Genomic DNA, 27,129 nt, shown 5'->3' with positions numbered 1-27,129 from the left:
GAGGAGGCCAAGCCCCGGCTTCACTCAGCCCTTGGGCTTCCGTAGGTCCCGGTGGGCCCCCGAGGGGCAGCCTCGCTGGCAGCAGGGAATGGGCGGGCATGTGTCAGGGCCGGTGGCACAGCCGAGTGCCTGTGTGTGCGCGTCGGCCCACGCCTGTGCCTGCCCTGGAGGACGCGGCTCCTGCCGGTTCCTCGTCCTGTCAGACTTCCTAGGACGAGCCGAGCGTTTATTGTAGGGCAGCTGGAAAAAGTGGAAGGGGACTGAGAAGAGACAAGATGCACTAAACTTCTCTACCCTGAGGTGTCCTTGAAGCACACCCGGTGTCCCTGCCCGTCGTTCTTTCCGTTTGTCCGGCATGGGTTTCTGGTCTCAGCAGCAGTGTTTGCCCGGGTAAGAGTCAGCAGAAGGAGGTGGCTTAGCCCATCCCTGGAGCAGACAGTCTGGGTTCAAGTCCTCCCTCCACCTTCTACCCGTTACGTGGCCTTGGGCCAGCACCTGTTTATTCGTGTAAAAAAAATGAGTGTACTTAACACTACTGAACTATGCACTAAAAAATAGTTAAGAGGGTCAACTTTATGGTATGTGTGTGTTACCGCAATTAAAAAGGGGGAAAGAAGCGGGGATGAAAATGTGACCCACCTCATCAGGCTGTCGTGAGCATGAAAGGAGTTAATTCACCTAAGTGCCCAGAACGATGCCTCACGCGCGTGCGGTGTGCAGTGAAGGTTAGGCTCTCGGTATTTTTTATTGTCATTGTTATTAGTCACGGTTGACCCTTGGGACCCCAAATAATAGGTTCCCTCTCTACGCATTCAATCAGTTTGCACGAAGTTAATCACCCAGCAGCTCCCTGTGCTGCACGTCCCAAAGACACAGCACAGTTGTACAGATTTGCTCATTTAGAAAGGCTTGTCATCAGGTGCTGATAAAACGCGGGGGCAGAATTTGCCTCCTGCAGAAGGGCCAGGAAGATTCCGGTGCTGTGATGTGCCAGGGCCCCACAGCTCCTGGAGGCAGAGCCAGGGCCAGAGGAGAGCGGAGATCCGTCCCCAGCGCCCCAGCCCAGCGCGTGCCCGCTCCCCCATGGTCCTGACTGCCATCACTTAGTTCTCGCTGACCCACACACCGGGCCTGGGAGGCTGGCACCGTCGGTCACTCTGCGGACCAGGAAACCTGAGCACGGGAAGGAGAGTGCCTGGCCCACTCCATGAGCCCATGCCTTCAGTCCTGAAGATTATTCAGGGGCAGAACACCTGGGAACCAGCTGTGCTTTGGGAACCCAGGAGCATGGAAACCAGTAGAAAACATGACTGTATTCTGTGGATGCAGGTGTCTGCGTCCGAAGGAAAAATCCATAAAATTATGTGAAAAAACTTGATGAGCCTCTTTCCTCTCTGGATGTTTGTTTTTTTGCTGCTGAGTCATTTGTTTTACCAACTGCAAGTTCTCGTTAACAGACACGTGATAGCAAATGACGAGGATCAAAGGCTCCTTTGTGGGGTAAAACTCAGAAACAGGGAAGACCCCGGCCCTTAATTTTAGCTGGGAATTGGAAAAAGACCAATTCCCAGCTAAAGACCAGTTGGTCTGATGTTTGCCCCAAAATGTCTCTGACTAGCCTAGGGAACCCTAGGGTCCCCCCTGGAACTGGGTTTGGGAACCATTTTACCACTTCCCAAGACCCAGTCATGGTGCCTGCCTTGGGACCCAAGAGCATCAGGTGCCAACCGAGTGGCATCACCGAGTGTGCAGACGGCTAAAACGAGAGTTGTCACTTCACGGGGACCCTCCTAAGGGTGAGAGGAACCAGAGCAGAAGGCTGGCATGGGACAGCAGCATAGTGCTGAGTGTTCACAGAGAGGAGGGAGTCACTGGGTCCTCCACACATCCCTTTCCTCTCTGCCCGGCCCTTCGTGGCCTCTTCAGAGCATGGCAGCCCCTAGGGCCCAGGTAGGGGACCACCAGGGAGAGAAGGGAAAGGGGGACAGATGAAGGAAGAGCTGGCTTTTTTTTTGAAAAAAATTGTTTGATGTTTATTTACTTTGGAGAGAGAGAGAGAGAGACAGAGCATGAGTGAGGGAGAGGCGGGGAAAGAGGGAGACACACAATCTGAATCAGGCTCCAGGCTCTGATCTGTCACCAGAGAGCCCGACGCGGGGCTTGAACTCATGAGCCGTGAGATCATGACCTCAGCCAGAGTTGGACGCTCAACTGACTGAGCCACCCAGGTGCCCCTTTTTTTAAATTAAAAAAAAAAAAAAATTTTTTTTTAAGTTTATTTATTTTGAGAGAGAGAGAGAGAGAGAGCACTCGCGAATGAGGGGCAGTGACAGGGAGACAGGCTAGAAAGCCCAGTGGGGTCAGAGCGCCTGAGGGCTTCTGCCTGCTGAGGAGTTGAAATTTTACCCTGGAAGCAGTAGGAAGCCCTTGAAGGTGCCAAGGCCAAGGAGCGAGGAGGCAGGGGGCTTGGCTTTTGCTTTACTGGAGTCAGGAAAGGCAGAGGAGAAGGGGGTGGGCAGGAGAGAGACCCAAGATGCTCTCAGCCCTTCCGATGGCACCCCGCCCGCCCCCCCTAACTATGCCGTAGGTGGTGCTCTGCCCTTGGGAAGGATGAGAAAGTCTTTCTGCAGAGCTTCTCCCTTCCTCGGCTTGGTGCACGTCCTTCCATATCCCTTTCTGCGTGTTTCCGTGCTATGCTTGTGCTGGCCTACTGCGTTGCCCTTTTATTTCTTGACATCGACGAACACCATTTTCACTCAACACTGTGTCTTAGATTTTTCTTCCCTGTTAGTTCGTGAGAGTGCCCGCTTTCGTTTTTATTCCTGCAGAGCAATCCATCATGTGGGCACACCAGTTTATTTAGCCAGTCCCCCATTGATGGATGTTTAGGTTGTGGCCAGTTTTTTGCCCTTGACAAATAATGAGCGCCTCTGCACGCCCTTGCACAAGGATTTCCCTGGAGTAAGTAACCATGAAGTGAGTCCAGAAATATCTAGGGCTGTGGCCCTAACTGGACTTGGGTGACCAATGAAGCATGTGGGTGGAGGGAGGGGGAGGCCCAGGGCTAGCTTAAGGCAAAATATCAAGGACTCTCACTTTATGTCTGAACCCTCTCCTCTCATTTAGCCCGCGAGGGCATTTTGGTGATCCCAACTTCTGCCCGAGCAAAATCCTCATTGCTTGTGGGTAGTGTTCTATCCAGGAGGCCTTCAGGAGCTGTGATGATTGGAACGGTTCCCAGGAGCGAGCGGGGGGCCTCCAAGGGCTCGCTGACCCACCTCTTGGCTTGTCATCCCAGACAGGACATGATGGTATGATGGGACCCCCAGTAGGTTCTCCTCTGACCTCCTGGCTTCTCCACTGAGGTTAGGACTTTGTTCGATTCTTTCCTCTCTGTAGCCAGCATCCCATGACTCAATACAGCTTCCTTTATTTGTGGCTGGCCAGCCATGGCATTTTGTATGAATGTGCTTTTCTCCAGAAACACATACAGAGTATTATTTGTTCAACATCTCAAATTCCCAGAGGGCCCAAAGTCAATATTATCCCAGTGTGGCAGGAACAGCTGTCTTGTGACATCTCTTCACACTTAAACAGCCCGTTCCTTAAGCCCCGGAGCGACCGCCAAAAGATACCCCAAAGCCCATCGAAGCAGGGCCGATGAATTGTTTTAGTTTGTCTCCATCGCTTCCTGCTATGAACTCAGGTCCTTGAATTCACATGATTCGGGCAGGAGGCGCTTCAGCTGTGTGAAATACTCAGTTTGGGCTATGATTTGCAATGACTCCTCTGAAAATATTTGCAAGTTTGGTAAAAATTCAGGTGCATGCCATGTGCGGTATACGTGTAGCTTCACAGACTTTTTTAAGGCCCCAGGATGAGAGTCCCATTTATTGAATGCCTGCTCTGTGCTTGCTAGGTACTAGACTAGTTGCCCTACATAAGATAAAGAGAGAAATGTGTAAAAACCGTCATGTCACTAATCCCACTTCTGCGGCCGGGGCGAGCAAGACTCCAACGCAGGAGCCCCTTCTCCAGGGTCCCAGAGAGACTGAGCCTGGTTTCAGACTCCTGTTCTTTGTAATGTTTCTACCTGCTTCCTGAGAAAAAGGTTATCTCTTGTTGGGTGTTCTTTCCTTTCTTGCTAAGTTGACTTGAAGGTTCTTTGTTGCTTCTGAGATAAAGCTGCCCTTTGTTGTGGCTTTCTGAGTATGCTGACTTCACAGGCTGACAGTTGAACCTGAGGTACTGGGTACCACATGCACTCCAGCCTCTTGGATGGAACAGGTCCTCCTAAATCGTTGGGTCAGTCCAGTGGCAGGAAGAGTCGGTGTTGATGGAAAGAACCTCCCCAAACACTCCTCCCACCCTTACCCTTCGTATCCTGGAGAATGTTCTGAAATAGTTGACATTTATAAAATCTTGGATGTTCTGGAAAAATGCTTAAAAGAAAAGAAAGCAACAGATTTCCAGCCCGATGCCCAAGGAAAATGTCCCACAGCTCAGAGCAGCGTTCTGTTCTCCTGAAACAGTGCCCGGGGCCTAGTGGAGGCATGGCCTGCTCGCTACGCCCTCTCTCACCTCTCCACGCCACCCTAGCAGAGAGCAGATGCCGAAGGCCCCCCGTAGCGACTTCTGTCCCCACTGGGTCGGCAGAGGGGCCCCTCGTGCCTGCTGGGACACCCACAGCTTCAAGCAGCTTAAAAGCTACCACCGTTTGGACGTCTGCTATATGCCAGAAGGGTGGATGCCACCGTGCTGTTTAAACCATGCTCCAGCCCTCCCAGGGCGTTCTTGCCGTGAGGAGGTTTGGGCCACATGCCCTGGAGTTAGCCTACCCAGCTTTTTTGGCACCGAACCATTGCTGTCAGGAAGTTCTGGAAGGCTCCCTGAGCCTCAGTTTCTTCTTCTATAAAATGGGGTTCCTGATAGAACCTGCCTCCCAAGGGCGGGAGCTTGGCCCAGGGCACCTGTGAGGTGCCTCACGATGCCCCAGTAAGTAACCGTCGCTGACATCAAAGAGGAGAGGCCGGGGCCCTCAGGGCTAGAGCAGCCTGGCCGCGTTGTGCCCTCGGGGGGTGGGGGGGGGTGGGGTGGGCGTGGTGCAGACCAGCACTTTGGGCCTCCTGGCGGGGGCTCTTGCCCCTTGCAGGGCAGCTGGCCCAGCCCCTACAGGTCACTCACAGCTGTTCTGGCTGGTGCTCTGGGGCTCTGCCGGTTGAGGGGGCTTCGGGTGCCCGCCCTGCTAGAGCCGCCAAAGCCAGGGCCACCTGAGCCACCGCGCATCTCCCAGCCAGTGCGCACCGAGCACCCCTTGCAGCTCCGTTCCCGTCCTCGTGCAGCCGGCAGCCTATGGGGGGGAGGCAGACGTACAAATGGGGCGTCCCTGTTCCACAGGTCACTGGGAGGGGGCGCTTGCTGACGGGCGAGCCGCCTAGAGGCCCAGTGCCATCTGCTCGTGAGGATGGCGCTGTCCCCGCAGGGTGTGTAGCTAGCACCGTAGGGTCGGGAAGGTCTTTCCCACCGGCACTCCCAGTAACGCCCTGAGGACAGGGGAAGGGGGAAGCCGAGTCCCGAGAGGCAAGGTGACCGTCCGGGTCGTACCTCCAAGAAGCCGCAGTGTGCTTTGCCATCGTCAGGTGGAAAGGTCTGCGTGGCTTGGGCACCACGGAAGAGCGTTTCCTGTGGCTCACTGCGTCACCAGCATCTGGCCAGGTGTCTCCACGATGGGGATCATAACCGCCTGGGGAGGAAGAAGGCCCTGTTACTATCCCTGCTTAACGTGTGAGGGATCTGAGGCCCAGAGAGGTTAAGTCACTTGCCCCGGGTCACACAGTGGTCCGGGGTGCTGCCGAAACCCACTCCTTGGCCACCTCGCCCCGCGGCCTACTCAGTCCCCCGTCCTGGGATCCTCCTCGGGGCCCGGGGACCTGAAGAAATTCTTAGGCTTGCCTTGGCACAGCCACGTTTGAAAGCCGGGAGGCCATGTTCTCAACTTCAGCCCTTCACACGTGGTCCCTGAGCCGTCTTCGCTCCCGGGCCGAGAAGGGTTTTCTGAGCTCGCCTGTCGAGGAGCGCTGATAAATCAGGCCCGAGATGCCTCCGCTTGGCTGGCAGCACTAAGTGGTTGTCTAGGCTTCCCCGGGCCAGTTGACATCTGCCCAGTAGGTGTGAGACATTAACAGCTTATTCTCCTGCTTTTCGCAGCCTGGTCTGGCTCTCCGCCAGAACGCTTCAAAGTAACAATAATAAGGCGCCGACCTGCAGTGGGAAACGCTTGTGCACCAGCTGAACACAGGGGCCCCTGCAACGGAGATTTAAGGTCTGCTAGTCAGGGAAGAGTTTGGCGACCTTCCGGAAGGTTCTAGGGCTGGCCCCGCGTGTAGCTAAGCTCTTCGGTGATGTGAGTTCGGGGAGTTCTGCAGCTCATTGCCATCATGGCCCCCCAAAGATGGGCTTCTGTGGAAGGCCATGAAGTTCACCTTTTCATGTATTCTGTTGTTCAGCCTGCGTGCACCGAGCGTCTGCTCTGTGGCAGGTGCTGGGCTTGGGTTTGAGGTAACAGCCAGGAGCCTACCAGACACCCCTGGCCCTGCCACACGGAGCTCGCAGTCTGGTAAAAAGAACAGGCCTTATTCATCCGTTTGTACCAGTAAATGATTAGCCACTGCTAGGGAACCTGCGGGGATCAGGGAGGCTTCCCTGGGTACGTGGTGGGGGCTGAGGGCGGGAGGATTCCTTGGAGCAAACTGGATGGGCGGGGGACGAGGTGTTCCAGGCAGGAGACAGCGTGTGCAGGGGAGCTGAGCCCAGAGTGAGGGCGCTCCCCGGCTCCCATCACTGTGACAGGGGCCAGGCTCCCCATTGCTGCTGCCATCGATGGGCCACCTTTTGTGCTTCGAACTCTGTACCAGGCCTGCTCCGTGGGTTTGTTATCTCGCCTTGTGAGCCTAGGGAGCGGCAGGCTTACGCTCACTTTGCAGTCAAAGTTTCCTCAGCCTGGGGGGGTTACCTGGACTTGCACAGCAGGTCAGCGTCCCCAGCGCCCGCCTACCTCCGGCTGACCCCAGCCCGTGCCCTTGCCAGGCTCCTCCTTCTCCGCATCCTGGTTGTTACTCTTCCTCCCTGTCCTGTGTTATCGCTCACGTGGCTTAGAGGCCTGCCGGAAGGATCAGGATTCCGTGGCCAACAGGCCCATTGGGTGAGAATTCTAAGTTCCCGACCTCTAATTCGCAAACAGCTGGAAGCCCAAAACCATACTTTGCAAGTGCGTCCTGTCCCTGGCACTCAGCACTTTTTCAGCAAACCCCTCAGCTTGGCTCCGGACCCCGCTCCATCCAGCTTAGAGGAAGCGCCCCCCTGAGCCTTGGTCAGGACTGCATCACACACAAGGCACAGCAGTGCCTTCCCCAAGGAGCGGAGAGGCCCAGCGCACCGGGCGGCGTCGGGGGCGTCCCTCCAGCCTCAGGTTGGAGAGTGGCCTCGTTCTGCTGTGGCCAGAGGCAGCGGGGCCTGCTCAGCTTGGCCTGGCCTTTGGGGCAGCTCCTTGCTCTGCGGGCAGGTGGGCCTGTCCAGCTGGGAGGTCAGGAAGTCAGCCGCCTAGGACACCCTCACTCAGCTGGAGAGGCCCACGGGACCCGCCCTCGTGGTTTCCCAGGGGCAGCAGCACAGCCTTTTAGCAGCATGGAGTCCCGCCCTGGCTACGCGTTTCTAGAATCGCCTTGAGAGCATTTGAAAAGCCCCCGTGTCCATGCCAGGTGCAGCCCAGTTAAAGTGAGGAGAGGGTCACTGGTGTTTTGTGAGGCTCCCTGACTTGTTCTAAAAGCCCTCCAGTCTTGAGAACGCTATGAGAGATGAAGGCATCTCACTGAATTTCTCTCAGGTGGCTTTACAAGAGAGTCTGGGCGACCCCTGGGGTGAAATGCCGTGACCTGATGGTCGTTTCTTTAATCCGCCCATCCTCACCGCACTCTTACTGCTGGCTTGTGCGGCATGGGGCCCACCGTGACCGAGGTCCCTTCTGCGTAGATCTGATGCACCTGTTACCAGCTCCGTCACCTCTAGCACAGAGATGAATTGACGGCCTGGAGAGCAGGGCTTGCTTTCAGACCGCCTCTCTCCCATCAGAGCAGCGAGTGAGGGCTGCCCGGGCCTTCAGAGTTTGGGAGCAGAAACATCTGGTGCCCTGGGCCCGGTTTCAGGAGACGCCGGTGTTCATCACACTTCCAGGACACCTATCGTGCTCTCGCTACACGGTCTGAGCCTCACTGCAATGGTGTGGGAGCCCCACAGGGGCACCGGCCCAACCAGAATTGGAGGGCAAGGAAGGTTCTGGAAGGAGGTCTTGACAGATGGGCCAGGTTAAACACCGGGCATCCTGGGCAGATGGCAGGCTCTGGGCTCTGAAAACCGTGGTACGTGTGTGGGTCCCGCAAGCAGCCTGAGATGTGTGGGGCAGGAGATGAGGCCACCTGGGAATGACCTCCTGCGCAGGGTTGACCATCTTGGACTTCATCAGCAAGGCCACGGGGGCCGCTCATGGGCTCCAAGTCGGGGAAGGAGGGTGCGGGTGTTTACAGCTGCCCTCCGAACTGACCAGGGCTCCCACAGCCCTGGGAGCGGGAAGACCGTCATTCCCAGGGATCGGCCCCAGGCTGGGCTGCCCATGGGATCTGATGACCTATACTTAGCTGGAAAGAAGCAGCCGCTGGAAACAAGTTCTCACACAGAGCACTCATGCACTCCAGGGCCAAAGCTCACCTGGCCTGTTAGTGCACCTCACCTCGGAAATGTGGTCAGAATCCAGTCCCTTCCACCCCTGTACCCATCTCCTAGGCTGGGGTTGGCTCACTTTTCTTAAAGGGCCAGGCAGTCATATTTTAGGCTTTGCCGGCCACACGGTCTTTGTCACAGCCTGACTGCCTTTGCAGCCAAAGCACCTTGTATAATATGTAAATGAGCAGGTGTGGCCACTTCCAGTGGAACTTCACTTAGAAAAACAGGCCCATTGCCGGATTTGGGATTTGGCCTGCAGGATGTTGTTTGCTGACTCCTGACCTTGGCCTTCACAATCTCTGCCTCTTCAGTATGTTCCCAGCACCATAGCCAGAAAGATCCTTTTCAGGTATAAGTCAGATCATGTGTGTCTTCTGCCTAAATCCATCACTGGCTCCCATTTCACTCGAAAGACAAACTCCTTACAGTGGCCCCCGGGGTCCCACACAATCTAGACCCTCAAGACCTCACCCCTCTCCACTGTCCCCCTGACGAACTCCAGGGTGGCCACAGGAGCCTCTGGCCGAGCCTTGATGTGGCCGGGCATGCCCTGCTTTCCATCCCCTGCACTGAGCACTGTCGTCCCAGGTACCTGCGTGGCTCTGTCCTCACTGCCTTAGGATTGTTCCCCAGACTTCTCTGTCTCCGGGCTCTTCCTGAGCAGCCTGTGCACATCACAGCCCTGCCCTACTCCCGGCACTCCAGGTACCCCGTCCCGCTCAGTTCTTGTCAGAACACTCATTTCCTCCCAGTGTCTTCCCTTTCTTCATTGTCTGCCTACCCCGCACCCCGTCCTTCCCCAGCCCATTATTGAACTGTAAGCTCCAAGAGAGCCGACACTGTGTTTTGTTTTCTGCTAATTGCCCAGCTCCTGGAGCTTCACTGGGATGGGGTACCATACAGATGGTGCTTGGGAAGTCCTGGACGGGTGGGTGGGTAGATGGATGGATGGGCAGGTGGGTGGATGGATACATGGAAGGATGCACGGGATGGTGGGTGGGTGTACGGGGAGGAAGAGAGAGAGATTGATGGATGGATGGAACCACCAAATCTTCAATACCCCCTTTACGTGCTAGACATTGTTCACTGTGGACCCAGGGGTATACTGAACAGACAAGTCCCCTTTGGAGCTCCCAGGCCCCGAGGATCCCGTAGATGCCAACCATGGCCAGGGCCCTGAAGGCATCAGCTGACAGCTAGGATACTATGCCACAAAGGGATCCGACCGGGACAGAGAGTCCAGGAAAGCATCTCCGAGGGAGGGTTGTTGACCTGGGAGGAAGTGGAGAAGCAGAGCTGGGCAGGAATCCATCCCAGACAGGAGGCCACACAGACGGGAGAGCTGTTGACGCCTGCGCCCGCAGCCTGCCCAGATCCCCAAGGAATGAAAACAGTGCTGTCCGGGTGATAGCCTGCCACCAGTTTGGGCACAGAATTCCCCTCTGTTATCACTTTCCGCCCTGGCCAGATAAGAGTGGTGCAGAGTCTGGCCCTGTTTCCCAGGAAGGTGCCTAGTCCTTCCCAGCACGTCTCTTTCCATGTGAGTGGGAGGGATTTTGCAAGGTTCATTCAGCGGAGCTGGGGGTACATGTGTTCGTAACCCCCTTGCTATAAGTCATAATCGTAACTAGTTAGAAGGGGGCGGTGTAGTGGGATTGCACATTTCTGTGAGTAGACTAAAAATCAGTGGATTGTACCCTGAAAATGTGTAGATTGTCCAGTGTGTGAAGTATGGCTTGGTAAAGCTGTCGTATTTTTTAAAACAGTTCTTGGGGCGCCTGGGTGGCGCATTCGGTTAAGCGTCCGACTTCAGGCAGGTCACGATCTCGCGGTCCGGGAGTTCGAGCCCCGCGTCGGGCTCTGGGCTGATGGCTCAGAGCCTGGAGCCTGTTTCCGATTCTGTGTCTGCCTCTCTCTCTGCCCCTCCCCCGTTCATGCTCTGTCTCTCTCTGTCCCAAAAATAAATAAACGTTGAAAAAAAGAAAAAAACAGTTCTAAACTACTCAGGCTGTCCCAAAGCTGTCATCTTTCTCTAAAGACCAGGTTATCTCATTTGCATCCTAGTTTCATCATAAAATGGTCCAGTTTGTGCAGCATTTTCCTTAAAGTGGTCCAGATATTGGGGGGGGGGGCGGATTGGAACGCACAACACAGGAATAATCTGGAAACCTTGATGCAATCCAGACTCACCTGGCACCCTCCCTCTTCCCTAAAATTTGCCTTTTTTTCCATTTATTTTTGACTTTGAAGAAAATACTCTGCTCTTACTGGTAAAATAGCCTCTTGTTCCCTTTCCTTTCCTGTAAATTAGGAGATAAGTTTGTATTTTATACCTTTCCAGAAATCTCTATTGTTTGTGGTCTGACCTCAGAAGCAAGACTTCTGGGAAAGAAAGTAGGTATTAGAATCACCGCTTCGAGCATTTGTCGAAAACCTCTGAAGTGGCCAGCAGTTTGTGTTACGCGTTTGAGACAGAAAACAGGTGAACACCACCTATTCGTCGCTCAGGAGTCGCTTCCTGGTGCCGGCAGACGAAACGTCAGCCGCCTCTGTCCAGCTCCTCCAGGGGCTTTTTAAAAAGATGATCCCTTGGGGTGCCTGGGTGGGCCAGTTGGCTGAGCGTCCGACTTGGGGTCAGGTCACTATCTCGAGGTTCGTGGGTTCGAGCCCCGCGTTGGGCTCTGTGCGGACAACTCGGAGCCTGGAGCCTGCTTCGGATTCTGTGCCTCCCTCTCTCTCTGCCCCGCCCCGTTCATGCTCTGTCTCTCTCTGTCTCAAAAATAATAAACATTTTTTTTAAAGCTTATTACAAATCGGATCCCAAAGGCTGAGAGATGATTAGGGCTAGTGGCAGAAAGGGGTGAAGGTTGTCCGGAGACAAATGCTCAGAGCCGTGGCTGGTGCTACCATCTAGTGGGGCCGGCTCCCGTGTGGCAAGCAGTTGGTACACACCAGTGCCTGGGCTAAGCGTGGCTCTGTGCACATCTGCCACGCGTGAGGTGGGGATTGCCTTCTCCTACTGCACCCAGGGCAACGGCGGCTCAAGGCAGCACAGGCCATCCGCAGCAGGCTAGGATTTGAACCCACCTGTCTCCACAGCCCTGTGCTCTGTTTCCCTGGCTGTACCCCAGCGCTGAGTGCCCCGCTCCCGGCCAGCACTCTTCCTGCCCGGCCTCCCCCTGGAGGATGGCCGGGCGAGCACAGCAGTCTTGGAGGGTCAAGAGCCGCGTGCGCAATGTGAACCCCACTGGCACCCTCCCCGCCTCCCCCCCCCCCACCCCCCGGTGCGGCGACAGACTGAAATGCCCCTTCTCCATGACAGGCGATGTGCCCTTCATAGACCCACAGGGGCCCAAAAGACACAGTCCGGCAGTTCCGTCTGGGATGTGCTTCTGTCCAAAGAAGTGCTATCACAATTATTTATTAATTGTGGCAGGGAAGAAAAAAAAAAGAATAGAGTTTCCTGGAAGGGGATAAAAGTTCAATATGATAAACTCCCGAAAAGCAATCAAAGGCCAACGAGGGCAGAAAAATAAAGGACAGAGAGAGTAAGTGAGATGATGAATCAAAGTGGCCGGGATGTGAGCAGCCCCCCGGGGAGGGGCCGTGTCTCGCGGTGATGGAGGCACGCAGAGTCTCGGAGCAGGAGTGACCTGGGGGCAGTTGTGGCGGCGGGTCCCAGCGCTGCCCTGCGAGGCCGCCAAGGCCCTGGGGATGAGCTGCCGATGACAGAGAGGGACAGGGCCGGTCACCATTCGGCTGTCCTGCCTTCACCGCAGGCCCGCTCTGCTCATGTGTGCGCTCGTGTCTGAACGTGGAGGATTATCGACGGAAACCATAGAGGGACAGGAAAAAAAAAAAACCCCACAGTCCTGCCGCCCGAGAGAAAAGCATCGTAAATATTTCTGCTTTCTTCCCATGTGTGTCTTCCCTTTTTTCCCTGATTTTTAGCCACCCAAGAAATACATGAGTGGATTCTTCATTAAAAAAAAAAAAGAAGAAGAAAAAATCATATCATTACAAATGGGACTTAAGTCCCCTTTAATTTTTTTTTTTTTTTTCAACGTTTATTTCTTTTTGGGACAGAGAGAGACAGAGCATGAACGGGGGAGGGGCAGAGAGAGAGGGAGACACAGAATCGGAAACAGGCTCCAGGCTCTGAGCCGTCAGCCCAGAGCCCGACACGGGGCTCGAACTCACGGACCGCGAGATCGTGACCTGGCTGAAGTCGGACGCTCAACCGACTGCACCACCCAGGCGCCATTTAAGTCCCCTTTAAATACTCTTCCCTGTTCCCACCCCTCCCCAGACATCCCACGGTTTGGCTTGTCTCCTTCCAGAGCCTTCTGTGTGCCGTTGCATTCTCTGCGTGTGCCCATAACCTTCTCTGCAATTCTGAAGCCCAAACAGCACTGGGGGGACAAAAATTTTTTTTCCTAACTCACTTGGTGGCGGAATCTGCCTTGAACTATTTGTGAGTTATTTGTAAGAGTCTCAGATGCCATTTATTGTAAATATATGTGTTTTATTTCTTGCAGAAATGCAATATTTGGGGCTTTGGCTGCCTGAGACCAGCCGAGGGTGTGACTTAACGTATATGTGTGTGCCACATGGCCCTTAAAGATTTAACCCTTAAAGATTTAACCCTTAAAGATTTTAAAGACGTATATGTGTGTGCCACATGGCCCTTAAAGATCTTTAACCCTTAAAGATTCCAAGTTTTTTTTTTTAGGTTTTTTTTTTCAACGTTTATTTATTTTTGGGACAGAGAGAGACAGAGCATGAACGGGGGAGGGGCAGAGAGAGAGGGAGACACAGAATCAGAAACAGGCTCCAGGCTCTGAGCCATCAGCCCAGAGCCCGACGCGGGGCTCGAACTCCCGGACCGCGAGATCGTGACCTGCCTGAAGTCGGACGCTTAACCGACTGCTCCACCCAGGCGCCCCAAAGATTCCAAGTTTTAAAACACATCTGGCCTGTGGCGCCTGGGTGGCTCAGTTGATTAAGCATTCGACTCTTTCAGCTCAGGTCATGATCTCATGGCTTCGTGGGTTCAAGCCCCGCATGGAGCTCTGTGCTGGCAGAGCCTGCATGGGATTCTCTCTCCGTCTCTCTGCCCCTCCTCTCTCTCTCTCTCTCTCTCTCTCTCTCTCTCTCTCTCTCTCTCTCAAAATAAATAAAAACTAAATAAATAAAAACATGTCTGGCCTCAGGGATTTAGGATAAGAAGTCATGGATCTATAATTGTCTTATGCTGTGGGTTCACCCCCCCCACCACTTTTTCTTAAACCTGAAAATAATTCTAATCCTGATTATCCTTCTGCAACTTAATTTTCGGACACCACTGTGAGTAAAAAGCTTTCCGTGTCATTGGGTACAGATTTCGCTCATTCCTTTCCCTGGCCATGCAGTGTGGGTGCAGGGGTGTCTTTGGGCGTTGGGTCACTTCTAGATTTTCACTCTCCCGGGCAGCGCTGCCGTGGGCATCCTCGGATGCACCTCTCTGTGCACACGTGCAGCCCGGGATCAGAGCTGCTGGGTTGTGGGGTTTTGTTCTTAGAACCATCGCTGTCATGGCAGAATCACGTCCCCCGTCTGGCGTTTTGCTGGCCGGCAGTCTCGTTGCTCCTTGGCTCCTGCAAGGGTCACCCCGATGTGTGCCTTCGTCTTCCCACGCAGCTGCCCCCGGCACACCTCTGTGTCCACGCTGTCCCTTTTCCTAAGGCATTAGAGCCCACCCCTCAAGACCCCGCCTCAACTACTTCTGTCTGCGGATGACCTCGTTTCCAAATAAGGCCACATTCTGAGGAATAAGGCCTTCAGCATGAGGATTTGGGGGGAGACACAGTTCAACTCTTGACGGTCTGAAGTTTAGCCGAAATTGACCTAGCCAGGCCGTTTACGCTGGCTACTTAGGTCGTTTCTGGTGCACTATGCCTCGCTCTGTGATGACCACCCTTGTATAGAAATCTTTGTCCACGCTTCTGGTTACTCCTTTGGAAACCGCTTCTTAGAGTCCGCGAGAATGCCCCTGTTGAAGGCTCCTGACAACACCTTGCCAGGTTGCTGTCCAGAAAGCGGAGTGGGGCGAGGGGTGCCCAGCTGCCCACACCTGTACCCCACACTTGTGCTCAGCGCGGCTCTCCAGACAGGCCAGCCCGCTTGGTGCCTCCAGGCAGAACCGTCTTCCCAGCACGCGTGCGCCTGCCTGCCGGCCTGGCCGCGTGCGTTCCTCTGTTCAGCCTCATTTCTATTTTATCTCTTACTCCTGCCAAAAAGAGAGTCCACAGGTTAACAGCAAAATAGAAGCCGGAGCTCAAAGTGTCTGTTTAGGGCACATTCTCTTGCAACCGCATATAGGGAATAAAGATTTCAGAAATACTGGGCTTTCTGGGCATCAGGCACGAAATCAATCAGTGACATTTCACTCACAGGGCAGCTTGCCAAGCCAGACCAGGAGAGAGAAGTAAGTTCTCTGGTTTAGTTCAGCCCGTGAAGCCCACGGCAGCCTCCGTCGTCCCACTGCTTCGAAAGGCAATCCAATAATGAGCACTCAGCCGCTTTGGGGGCGGGGGGGGAGCAGGGGCCGGCCAGGGAGGGGGTCCTCTAGAGCCGTTGAAAGCCAGCCAACCCGATGGCTTTTCGGGGTAGATTGGGAGAGCTGGGGTAAAGAACTCGGGGAGCCGGGGCCTTGATTCACGGGGACTTCAGAGAGTGAGGCAGCAGAGGAACCCTTAGGAGACCTGGGGGCTTGGTGTCCGTGGTGACCAAAGGGACAGGCAGGGCTGGGTGCTTGAGCACTCCCAGCTGCGAGCAAGCGTTGCAAGACAGACACTTCACTCAGCAAGGCCGGGCCGGCGTTGCTCTCGCCAGCTTCGTGCAGAGACCAGAGAGCAGGATGCAGGGAAGGATAAATTTAGCCAGCATTTCAGGGGCAAACATCGATCTCAAATGTAGTACTGTCTTTTAAAAGAAAGTGGAAGCCGTAGGCCGGTCATTTGGGACGATTTCACTTGAACAGATAAAAGCCCAAGAACAGCACTGCTTGCAACCAGCTCACCCCGCGGGCAGCTCCAAAGGAGGGCGGCCGCTCTCCGCACAGGCGTGACAGATGGCCCGCCCTGGCCCCCCTTTGTTTGTTCCCAAGAAAAGGTGCTGCCTTCTTTTCTGGAAAGATTTTATTTAGGTTTATCTTTCCAGTCCCGAGGGTTCCTCTTCGCAAGGAGTGACGCCGGGCCCAGCTCTTGAGCTTTCTGGCAGCGGGCCCAGACCGCTGACATCTGATGTGCTTTGTGTCACTACCAGCCTCCCTCCCCGTGTCTCATAGCTGAGCAAAGGACATCCAGTAGCTGTAGACAGATTTTTTTTGTTTTAAACCGGGCACTTCGGACATTGGCACGGTGGGCGTTGTTCCTACCTAGGTGAGGCCGAGGGAGCCACAGGGTCCCAAATAATAGATCGCCTGTGCGAGTGACGTTGGTGCAGCCTCACTTGTCCGGTGGCCGCAGCATCTTCCGCGCTGCCTCGCTCTGACACTGCTCCCTTGTTGGGAAGGGGAAAAAAAGTCCGGTCTGTCAATATTTGGGGCACTAATCATCTGCATTCGGGCGCCAGGGGTCATTGAAAGGCTGAGACGTTTCCAGGAATTCATGGCTCTAAAAACAAGCTGACCGTAAAGGATTTCCAGCGAGGTTATGAAAGAAAAAAAACCCAAATCTCAGCCCCACCCCCACTTGCCCGCCCCGAGCACTGTCCACTGGGTCATGGATTCTTGGGAAGAAGTGAAATCGAGGCGCACAGTGATGTGTGGGTCCCACTTAATAATGAATGTGGAGGAAGGAGAAGGAGGATGTTCAATATTTAAACATTTCAGAGCGCTTCATTTGGTTTGCCAGTTAGTGCCCTCCGCCTGCTTCCTGGACGGGTCCAGTGAAACCCGGGCGCCCTTTGCCTGTGTCCACAGCCGGCCTCTGACACCGGGGCCCCACAGGGGAGGGAGACGAAACCTCTGCTAAGCAACCTATTCCCGCGGGACGTCTTCTCGTTTGCTGTTGGCTTTCTGAAAGGAAGAGGGAAGACCGCAGGAGAAGTGGGGCTTTGATGAATCCTGGGGTACCCGTGAGGACTTTCTTAAGCTTCAAGGTCATGTCTGGAGTTGTCATAATTGCCCCATTTCAGCTCCTCTTAGAGCTGACTCATGTTAACACAAATTTAGTGCTCGGGCTCTTACCTCTAACAAAAAGGCTCAGCAGTGAGACCCCGAGCTCACGTTTAGGAGATGTCTATCCAGTGTACCTACTAGATACGTTCCTTAAAAGTTGCCTAGAATGCAGAATTCTGTGAATCAATTCCTTTTTTCTTCTCGACATACATCATGTGAAAGGAAAAACATTCCTTTGGCGGGGGGAGGAAAAAACATTTGGCCCCAAGACATAATAAAATCGTGCTTAAGGACGCAGCAAACTTTAAAGTCTCTTAGTTAAAGGAAATCAATACTTTTATGATGAAATATTAATAATACTAAAAAAAAAAAAATAAGTGAAAACTACAAATGCAGAATAGCCAGGGTGATTTCAGCGTCGAACACATTAGCTTAGCATTTGCAGGGAAGCACAAAGAGAAAGCGGGGCAAGTGGGGCCTGTCAGAGAAGCCCCCTCCAAGGCCTCGCAAGCCCCCTTGCCCGGAGTTTTCTGTTGAGAAGACACACGCCCCCTTAAGTGCCAAGATCGTTTCCAAGCGTTTTTTGGAAGCAGTTGCCTTTTAGAAACGAAAAGATGACTGTAAGCTGCGGAGGGAGCACGCGTGTGCGTGCACCAACACACGGACCCACACACGGACGTACATGGGATGTGATGGGGAGCGAGGAACAGAGACCCGGGGAAAGCCACTCCTTTGGAGGCCCAGGTGGCTGTCGCCTCCCCTTCCTCCCGTGAGTGTTGCCCAGCGCACATCTTTCAAAAGGACACTTGGATTCAGCTCCACCTAAGCAAAGACGGAACACAGTCACGCATGTCTTGAACCCAAACGTGACCGATGAGATTCTAAGGCTCCTGATGAAAATAACAAGAATCCCATCCTCTTATCTACGGTTTGCATATACATCTCTTGAACTTTGTCTTCATTGACTCCTAAGATCTTCGGTCACAACTGAGCACAGGAGGAAGAAGCTTGCTTTGTGTCGTGCCGTTTTCTCTAGAGAGCCAAGAGAAATACCCCCCGCGGGTAAGGAAAGACACACAGACACAGAAGGGGCACCTGGGTGGCTCAAAGCGTCCGACTTCAGCTCAGGTCATGAGCCCCGTGTTAGGCTCTGTGCTGACAGCTCAGAGCCTGGAGCCTGCTTCAGGTTCCGTGTCCCTCTCTATCTCTGCCCCTCCCCTGCTCACACTCCGTCTGTCTCTCTCTCTCTCAAAAAAAATAATAAAGGTTAAAAAAATTTTTTTATGTAAAAAGGAAAAAAGAAAAGACACACAAAGATGAAAATCCTCAATTCTTGCCTCATTGGACCTGAGGTCTAGGTGCGACGCATGTCCGTTAAGTAATCAGAACGGCCAGCACCACCTGAACACGTGACCTGTGTCAACGCATTCGGCCAGGTGTGCTGCTGTCACCCCCTTGACATGGGAGCGCACACCAGCCTGCAGCGTGAAGCGGCTCCCCTGTGCTCGCACGTCCGCGTGGGGTGGCCAGACCCCGGGCGCTTTCTCCACCCCGTGCCCCGTGCCCAGAGTGGGACCTATGGGCCCAGAGCCAAGCGTGTGATCTCGAGGCTCCTCCCTCGCGGATGTCAGAGCTGCGTGTACAGCTGCCCGCTTGCCTGTGTCCCGCGGGTATGCCGCGACAGAAGCCGATAAAGTCCCTGTCCACTTGAGGACCTGGCTTATGGCTTTTGAAGCTTGTTCTGGGCCCCCTTCCACCGCGATCTCTGTACGGCTCTGGACACACTGATTCTGTCGGACTCGCGTACTTGGAGAGAGTGTCTCCAGTTCTTTTTGTAGATGACGTGGAACGGGACGTCATCATCTGCTGGTGGGGCCCAACCCCGATCCATTAAAGCACCCGGTAGGAGGGGCTTTGGTGACGTGGCCCGGCTGCAGAAGTTAACCACCCGACTCTGTGGAGCCCGGGTCCTCGCAAAGTGCACGCGCCATCGGGGCCGCGGTGTGGGGCTCTGCTTTGGGAGCGTATTTATTAAGTCTGTGCCGAGGGCACGTGCCTTCTGCAGAAGACCCACATGCATTCCCTGGCCCCCGTGCACACCGCCACTCTGTAGAACACACGAGGCGGGCATGCACGTCGGCGTGGCCCTAACCCTGCTGTGGCCCGAGCGCACAGAGCACGGCTGGGGAGACGAACAATTCGGCAGAAAGAACCAGGCGCTCCCAAGGCTGGCGAGAGCTGCGGGGGGGGGGGGGGGGCGGGGCGTCCTTTGCCAGCAAGGTGACCCACCCCCGCCCTGGCCAGTGGCTCCAGGTTCTGCCCCGTCGGGAGCCGGGACCGCAGGAGTCAGGGGTCGGTGACCCCTCTGCCCTGACAACTGTCTAACCCACCTCCCTCTCCCTGCTCTTTCAGCCCTGGTTCCTGCCTTAGTAGAGAGGCAGTCGAGATGGCCACTGCTGAGCTTTCTAATGCCTTTGCTGAGAGAGTGTTGGGGAGCTCTCTGCTTGCTAATGTACAGACGGTAATACCACCGGAAAGGGCAGGGGGCTGGGCACGGCAGGGGCCCGGGCCTCGGGAGTGAAGTCCAAGTCCTTGCAGCCTTCGGTTTTAAAACTCCAGAGCGAGGTGATGCCGCCATAAGAGCCTCTCAAGAGACCTAGTGCCCCCGTGCCCCCACATGCCGCTGACCGGTCACTCTGTGGGCCGGAGAGGGTCACCCCCCGTGTTCAAGACAGCGAAAAGGGTGCCGGCACAGCCAGGAGCTGGTGTTCACACGGCCCAGATGCTCCCCGGCAGCCAGGGGGCCATCGAGGCTTTGCCTCCCTGGTCGGTAGTGGCCCACTCAGGCAGGCTTCACCGGGGAGCAAAACTACTTTGAGGGCCAAGGCCGGGGCAGAGACGGCACAAAAAGAAAGCAAGATACTGAAAGGCCGTTTTTTCCTTTCTGCAGGTTTTCAAGTATAGTCCTTAGAATCCAAGAGGATTTGTCCATGGATACAGAGCTATAGGCCAAAAGATTCTGCAAGTCCCAGCTATTTTTGTACATTGGACACGTTACCCGCTTCGATGCAACCAGAAATAAAAGTCTTGTGGCGTTTTCAGGTGCAGCCGGTCACTGATCTAGGGGTCACGTGACCCGTGGTGACATTGCTCAGGCTCGGCTCAAAGGAGGCGTTAGAAATGCCCCATTTCCCAGGCTCCTGATTTGCCCCCTGGACCAGACAGGAGGTGCACATGAAGCAAATCAGAAACAGTTTCCAGGGGCCTGTCGGGGGGAAGCCCGGAGATCACCCCTAAAGCCCAGAGCTTTGTGCACACACCCATGTAGCAGAAAATCACATGTGGTTCGTCATGAAGGGAAACCGGAAGGGTCTGTGGGCAGATTCCCGTGTCTTCCACCCTCACTATCACCTCAGAGTCCTCACAGTAAGGGAAGGAGCTGTGGGGGATGCCCCAAGGGTCCTGCTGGCCCACAGGGTTCTGAACCCTGCACCCGTGTTGGTAGATGCTTTCATTTTGTGTGAATTCTTTGGAAGAGTCATGTGTGGGCACCTAGTCCTGGCCTGTCCCGTTGTGGGTGTGCTACTCTTAGGCTTGAATCTGAACCCTGCCTCCTCAGTCTCCCATGCACACGCTCTTGGAAGACTTGTGGGTAATTTGGCTTTTCTGGTGTGGCCCCCAATTCCATGGCCCCCAGCCCCCACCACCCTTGGGCATCACTCTCCTCTTTCTGGGGGCGGGCTTCAGAGCCACCCTCCTGAGTCCACAGCGTGGACGAGAAAGCTCCGTGTGGTCTGTCGGCCCTACCCTGTAGACTCTGGGGTCTGCCCAGGGCCCCCCGGCAGGCTGAGACTCCAAACTCAGTTCTCCCTAGCCCTCCTCCCACCCGGGCACCTGGCAGACTGCACTGGGAGGGGAAAGGACAGAACCATCCAGGGAGGAAACCATCCGGGAACCATCCTGGATGGAAGGAACCATCCAGGGAAGAAACTCTGCGGCAGCCATGCTTGCCGTCTTCGGTTCCATGCGCGAGGAGGTCACAAGGCATGCCGATTTGTGACCGTTTCCCAGCAACGCTGGGGCGGTGAGAGAACACGAACGCTGTGTCGTGAAAACCTGTCATGAAAAGGCCAGCTGGGGGCACCTGGCCCCACGGGCCTCATTCACATCGGAGAACGCCGAAAATGCACAGGTTGCTTCTCCTGAATCGGCCCTCAGCAGGCTTCATTTTCTGCTTTTCAGTGTGGAACAACCATGAGTAAATCTTGGCTTTTGCCAGGGCAGGCCGCTCTCCGCCTCGAAATCTTAGAGCTCTTTCCTGAAAAAGCCTGGGCTTCTGTGAGGCACAGCTTCGCGAGACCGAAGTGCCCCCGAGCCACATAGTCCGGACGCAGAAGCCTCGTGGCGGGTGCTCAGCCACACGCGCTCACGGCCCACACAGGTGGGGGGCGCCCTTGGTTCCCTCGGCTGGGGTGGCCTGCTGCTTGTTTAAAACATGGAACTTGAATTAAGTTGTCAGTGCTACTGAAAATCAGGTTTTACGTAAAATCCCCATATCCAGCTTCCCCGGCAGAACAGGAAACCGCGGCCAGGCAAAGGCCAGTGCTCTCAGGCAGCGGCGGCCAGGAGGGACTGGGGAGCTTCACTTTCCGCTTGCTCCGGGTGCTTGACCAGTCCCTTCTGCCCCCACCCCCCGACGCAGCGGCCGAGTGTCCACGTGATGGGTTTCTTTTCCTGACAGAAGGGAACTGCTCCTCAGAGCCCACATCATAACCAAAGAAGGGAAGACAGGTGGCGGGTGGGGAGGGCCGTTCACCCTTCGAGACGGCCCCTCCTCGTTCACCGACATTACTGGCCTGGCCCTGCCATGCCCGGGCTTGCGACCCATAGCCTTCAGGCTCTGAGGGACCCGCCTGCTGTGTCTCTGAGGTTCAAAGGTAGGACCTGCACCGGTGTCCGGAAGAGCCAGCAGAAGCCCACCCCTGGCAAGGCACCCTGCAGCCGGGCGGTTCTGCTTTTAGCTCGTGTACAGTGAGGGAGAAACGTTTGAAAAGCGCCGTGAGGTGCCATTACATTTCCAGAATGGGGCCCCATCTCCAGGCAGACAGCGGCGTCTTCCAGGAGTGGGTAGAGACAGGAACCTTGCATGCGAACCTGTGTGTCACAAGAGTGAGGTCACTGGGGAAGCTTTTCCTTGAGGTCTTGGCTCCCAGGAAGCACAGAGCCAAACGGGTGACATCAGCTTCCCATAGCCGGCGGCTGTTCTGGGGCACTTTTTCAGTTTCCACCTGCCTTTCAGTGGTACTCTCGTCATTCAGTTTGTGTTTCAGTGGCTTTCAGCATTCAGTATCTATGGCATTCGGGTTTGGGTTTTAAAATCTAAGCCACCGAGGTGCCTGGGTGGCTCAGTCGGTTAAGCATCCGACTTCAGCTCAGGTCATGATCTCGTGGTTTGTGCATTCGAGCCTTGCGTCGGGCTCTCTGCGGTCAACACAGAGCCTGCTTGGGATTCTGTCTCTCCCTCTCTGTGCCCCACGCCACCCCACCCCCCTCTCTCTCTCTCTCTCTCTCTCTCTCTCTCTCTCTCAAAATAAGTAAGTCAACTTAAAAAAAAATAACGTAATATCTAAGCCACCTCAAATCCTTCCTGGAAGCAGGTAGTACGTAAGAACATCTGTAGGGGTTGAGGCAGTGGGGCGAGGTGCGTGCCATTTAGCAGAGTGCCCAATCCCTCCTGGGTGAGCTGTAGGCGGGCCAGCCGGCTTCCTTCCCCTTCAGCTGTCCGCGGGGTCCCTGTGGAATCCCCCGGTTGCCGCCGTAGTTCTCTCATCGTCTAGGTTTTACCCAGAAGTGGTGGCACATAAGCGATGTCCCCCGAGGAATTGCATTGCAACACTGCACAAGCACTTGGCAGATGACAGAGGTCAGCTGGGACCTCCCTGCCCCTCAGAGATTTAGGCAACCTTTGGTTCCCACCCCCCAGTTCTCCGGCTGCATACGTGCAAGCCTTCCCACCCTCTGGTCTCTCAGATTTGGGCCCTCTGGCATGATCTCTGCCTGGCCTGGTGTGAACCCAGATGGAAACTCGGTCCCTTCCCTGGTTACCACCTAAAAAGTCCACTTGTACCTCACAAGGAAAGAGTTGAAGGAACGTTTCCCAAAGATTGGTGGAGGTGGTTGTGAGGAAGTTCACCTCTCCCATCTCAGTTACCCCCTTTCCTTCTCTCTGCTCACTCCGCTGTTCCCAGAATCCCCCAGAAAGCGCAGACCGGCTTTCCCTCCACCAGCTCTGGAGACCAGCTAGTCCCTGCCCCTGCAAAGCTCGGCTTACATCCCTGCACTAACAAAGCTTTTTTGCAACTGTCAGTTAAGATTAGGTTCGACTACACAGTAAAGAAGGACCCCGACGAGATGTTTATCTCCCTCTCAAGTAGAGGAAGTGGAGATCGTCAGTACGGCACAAAGCGTGAGGGACCCAAACCTCTACCGGCTCTGTGCTGTCATCTCTAATATGTGATTCATCCTCGTGGTCCAAGACAGCTGCTGGAGTTCCAGCTATCACATCCATGTTTCAGGAAGCACAGTGGAGGAGGCTTCCTGAAAATCCGACGTGCCACTTTCATTTCTATCTCATTGTCCTGAGGGAGTTGGACAGTATTTCTGAGAAGGGGAAATTGGGTGTTTGGAGACAACTCATAGTCTCAGAAATACTGTCCAAATCCCTCTGGACCCCAGAGGATCCCAGGTGTTACCCGTTAAGTGAGGAACGTTGTACAAACCACCTAGGCATCTATGCAAGGAAGGGTCTTAGGCCCTACTCGGGAGGGCCGCTCCTGTAGAACAGATGAGGCAGGCTGCGGGAGCCAGACGAGAGAATAGTTAACCGTGCTTGCGGCAGAAACCCTTGCCCGGGCTGTCCCTGACCTTTAAAGAATGGGGAAAGGATTTATGAAGACAGAAAAGAGGCACAGGTGACTTCTAAACCAAGGGAAGATCCTAGCTGAGGCAGAGAGTGAGTGGTCCTTGTCGCTCGGTCTGAGGACCCACGCGGGCTGCTGGAGGCAGGCAGCACCGTGTCAAATGCCCTGCCAGTGATCCCATAGCGGGGAGGGTTTGGGGAAGGAGCTGACCCAAAAGGTCTGTGGGGTCTGGAACTTCCCTGAGTCCCGGGGAAGTTCTTTGACCAAGAATCTGGGCATCAGTAGAGCGTAACAACCAGAACACCTGGGAGCACAAAGCAAGTCAGGTTGCGGGGGGGGGGGGGGGGGGAGGGGGGGGGAGGGGGGGCGGGGGGGGAGAGTCTGCTCCCCACTCCCGTTGCTGCCACGTGGGACTGGGGCCCCATACTGCCAGATCTTCCTATTTGTTTTAATTTTTATTTATTTATTAAGTTTTTTTTGAGGGGGAGAGAGAGAGAGGGAGACAGAGGATCCAAAGCGGGCCCTGCACCCACAGCACAGAGCCCGATGTGGGGCTCGAACCCACAAACCATGAGATCATGACCTGAACCAAAGTCGGACGCCCCGCCGAGCCCCCCAGGCGTCCCCGGATCTTTCTGTCTTTGAAAAAGCCAGAAGTCCAGATTTGTATGGAAAAATCTCCCAGTGGAAAACAAGAAGACCGTAAGCGTGGTGTGAGAGAATCAAGACACATCTGTGAGCCCCTGGGCTGCTGTCGGCCATCTCTGGACCCTGACTCACTTAGCAACCTGCTTCTCCCCAGGGAAAGCTTTAGTGGCTGCCCTTTCTAGAGAGCGGGGTGTGTACAAAGTGTATTCAACGTATAGTTTTCAGCGTCTTCTCCTTTGCCTAATCCCAAAAAGGTCACAGTGCTCAAATCATATGTGTGTTTGTAGGTAACAAGTATTGACCATTTAAGCCAAGAGGTTCTCACTTACTGTCTTGTTTTTCACATAAAGATGTGGAGACCCGCAGAGGAGAGGTCGCGAAGCCATTTGGGCAGAGCTTGGACCAGACTTGCAGTTCTGACTCCCAGCCCAGTGCTCCTTCTGTCAGTGGGCCTAAAATAGAAGGCTGACCTTTTTGTGGTATTTGTGTGCTTGACAAAGCCAGAGAGTTACTCATGAGTTCGTTTTCCCAGAATAACTGGCAGAAGGGGGCCAGAGGGCAGGAGGAAGACCCGGGCCTGCCCCTGTGACACCCGCGCTCCTGGAAAGCAGGGGACGCGTCTCGCCATTAGAACGCTGCCTGCTCTGGGAGCACCGCGCCTCGCCCCGGCTTCGCGGAGGCAGTTAGTCGGGGGGAGAGAGCTTTGGAGGCCAGGACAGATCCCAGGGGTGCGTTAGGGCCCCGGGAGCTTGAGCCTGCCCAGGTCCTGTCCCCACCTTCACCCTCCCTTCTTTTTCTGGTATAAAATAATAATCATAGTCAGAATCTTGAAAAAAAAAAAAATCAGACAAACACAAAAATGAAAACGAGAACTCTCGTAATAAAACCCATGACTTTAGCTTTGATCCCTGCAGTCTCTGCAAGGAGGGAGACAGAGCCTGATTTTTTTTTTTTTTTTTTACAATAACAGAAACATGTGGGACATGCTTTTTCTAATCTTTGCTCGTTTACTGTGTCCAGCGTTTTCCTCCAGCCTTCATCTTCTCTCCAACCAGCGTTTTTTAGAAAATTGTTTTTAATGTTTATTTATTTATTTGGAGAGAGAGAGAGAGAGAGAGAGAGACAGACAGAGCATGAGTGGGGTAGGGGCAGAGAGAGAGGGAGACAGGCTCCAGGCTCCGAGCTGTCAGCACAGAGCCCGATGCGGGGCTCCAACCCACAAACAGCGAGATCGTGACCTGAGCCGAAGTCAGACGCTTATCTGACTGAGCCCCCCCGGGTGCCCCTCAAATCAGCATTTTTTACTGCAGCAGAGGGTTTCATCGCCTAGACGTATTCGAGTTCATTTGACCTTTCCCTGTTGTTGGGCATTTCGTACACACATCAGTGCTTCCAACATCCGTATCGTTCCCTCTGTGGCTCCACCCACGTGCTTTCCACAGCCTAAAGTTCTCGACGTGGAATCCATCAGATGGCGTGAAAATCATATGGCCTTTGATACGCGTTTCGCAGGCTGTTCTTGAGACATCCTCAGGGAGAGCCAGGAATTTTATCTGCTGGAGGCGATCTCAGAGAGGCCTCTCTGCCTGTGCCCTTGTCCCAGGTCTGGCACGTCTGCGTCTGCAAGTACTTGGCATCCATGTGCGTTTGACTCGTGCCCAGAAAGCCCCTGGGCACCTCCGCCGACGTTGATTCACCAAGAACCGCCTTGCAGAGATGGAGCAAGAAGCAGCAGCAGGGCCCCAGAGTTCTTTCCAGGGCCTTCCTGACCCTCTGACCGGTCAAACTGGCTCTCAAAGTGGCTGCCACTTCCATCTGGGAAGGAGCCCCTTCAAATGACAGGGAGAATCTGGGCACCTGGCAAAAAGAAAAAACGTCCCTGAGCCTCTCTGGGTCCCCAGTGCCAGGGGGCGGGGAGAGAGGAGTACACAGCAGGGCAGAAGAGGGAGGGCCGTTTGCACAGCAGCAAGCAAGGGAGGGATGTATTCAGTCGCCTCCGCTCAGCTAGACCCTGCCGACAGGTGGGATCAGAAGTTGGTGATTTTTTTTTTTTTCTGTTTAATTCTCGGCATGTACGAAAGGTCCGCAGTATTTACGGTCGATCTCTGGCCTGACCCTGACCCCTTCCCCACATGAAGGAACTTTAGTCTCCTGGCTGAATTTCAGCACCTTGTCTGCTGCCCCACATGCCCCAGGGCATAAGCCAGGGCTTTAAAGAGCACGAGAGAGAAGACATTGTCTTCAGAGAAGAGGTAGGTGACCACCTTAGTGACGGCCACGCTGTCAGTTCATTCCGGCCAGGGCGTCGTCGGAAGCGTAAAAGGCTGAGTCCCGACCCTGTTACCACTCTTGGCGGCCCCGGTGTTCGTCGCGCCGATAAATGCGCAGCTCGGGAAAAGCCATCTTGACGTTTTGATTTGTTAAGGCGTGATTCATTTTCGAGTCAAGTTAACAGCTTGTAAACTTGGGGGTTTACCGCTTGAAGTGATTAAGAAGTAAGCGGCTATAAAGCCCGTGCTGTGGGGCTGCGGCTGATTGCCCCCTGGGAATCTTCCTGCCTGGCGTCTGGATTCGCCTCGACGTCTGCCGGAGTTCATCGGAGCCTCCCCCTCCGCCACAGACACA

At 54.8% G+C, this 27,129-nt stretch overlaps 1 protein-coding gene and 1 long non-coding RNA gene across 11 annotated transcripts in view; both read left to right on the top strand.

Annotated features, from left to right (window-relative positions):
• Positions 1 to 27,129, top strand: part of CLEC16A (C-type lectin domain containing 16A) — a 203,191-nt gene that overhangs the window by 160,181 nt on the left and 15,881 nt on the right. The gene's annotated exons all lie outside the window — the stretch shown is intronic.
• LOC147573130 (uncharacterized) lies at positions 13,501 to 20,035 on the top strand. The gene is made up of 2 exons (XR_015245236.1): positions 13,501 to 19,457; positions 19,887 to 20,035. It is a non-coding gene; the product is annotated as an uncharacterized LOC147573130 (long non-coding RNA).

The sequence above is a fragment of the Puma concolor genome, chromosome E3, assembly GCF_028749965.1.
Source record: "Puma concolor isolate L17-30 chromosome E3, mPumCon1.1.hap2, whole genome shotgun sequence".
Lineage (NCBI taxonomy): Eukaryota > Metazoa > Chordata > Mammalia > Carnivora > Felidae > Puma > Puma concolor.
This window is presented reverse-complemented; position numbering and strand designations above follow the sequence as displayed.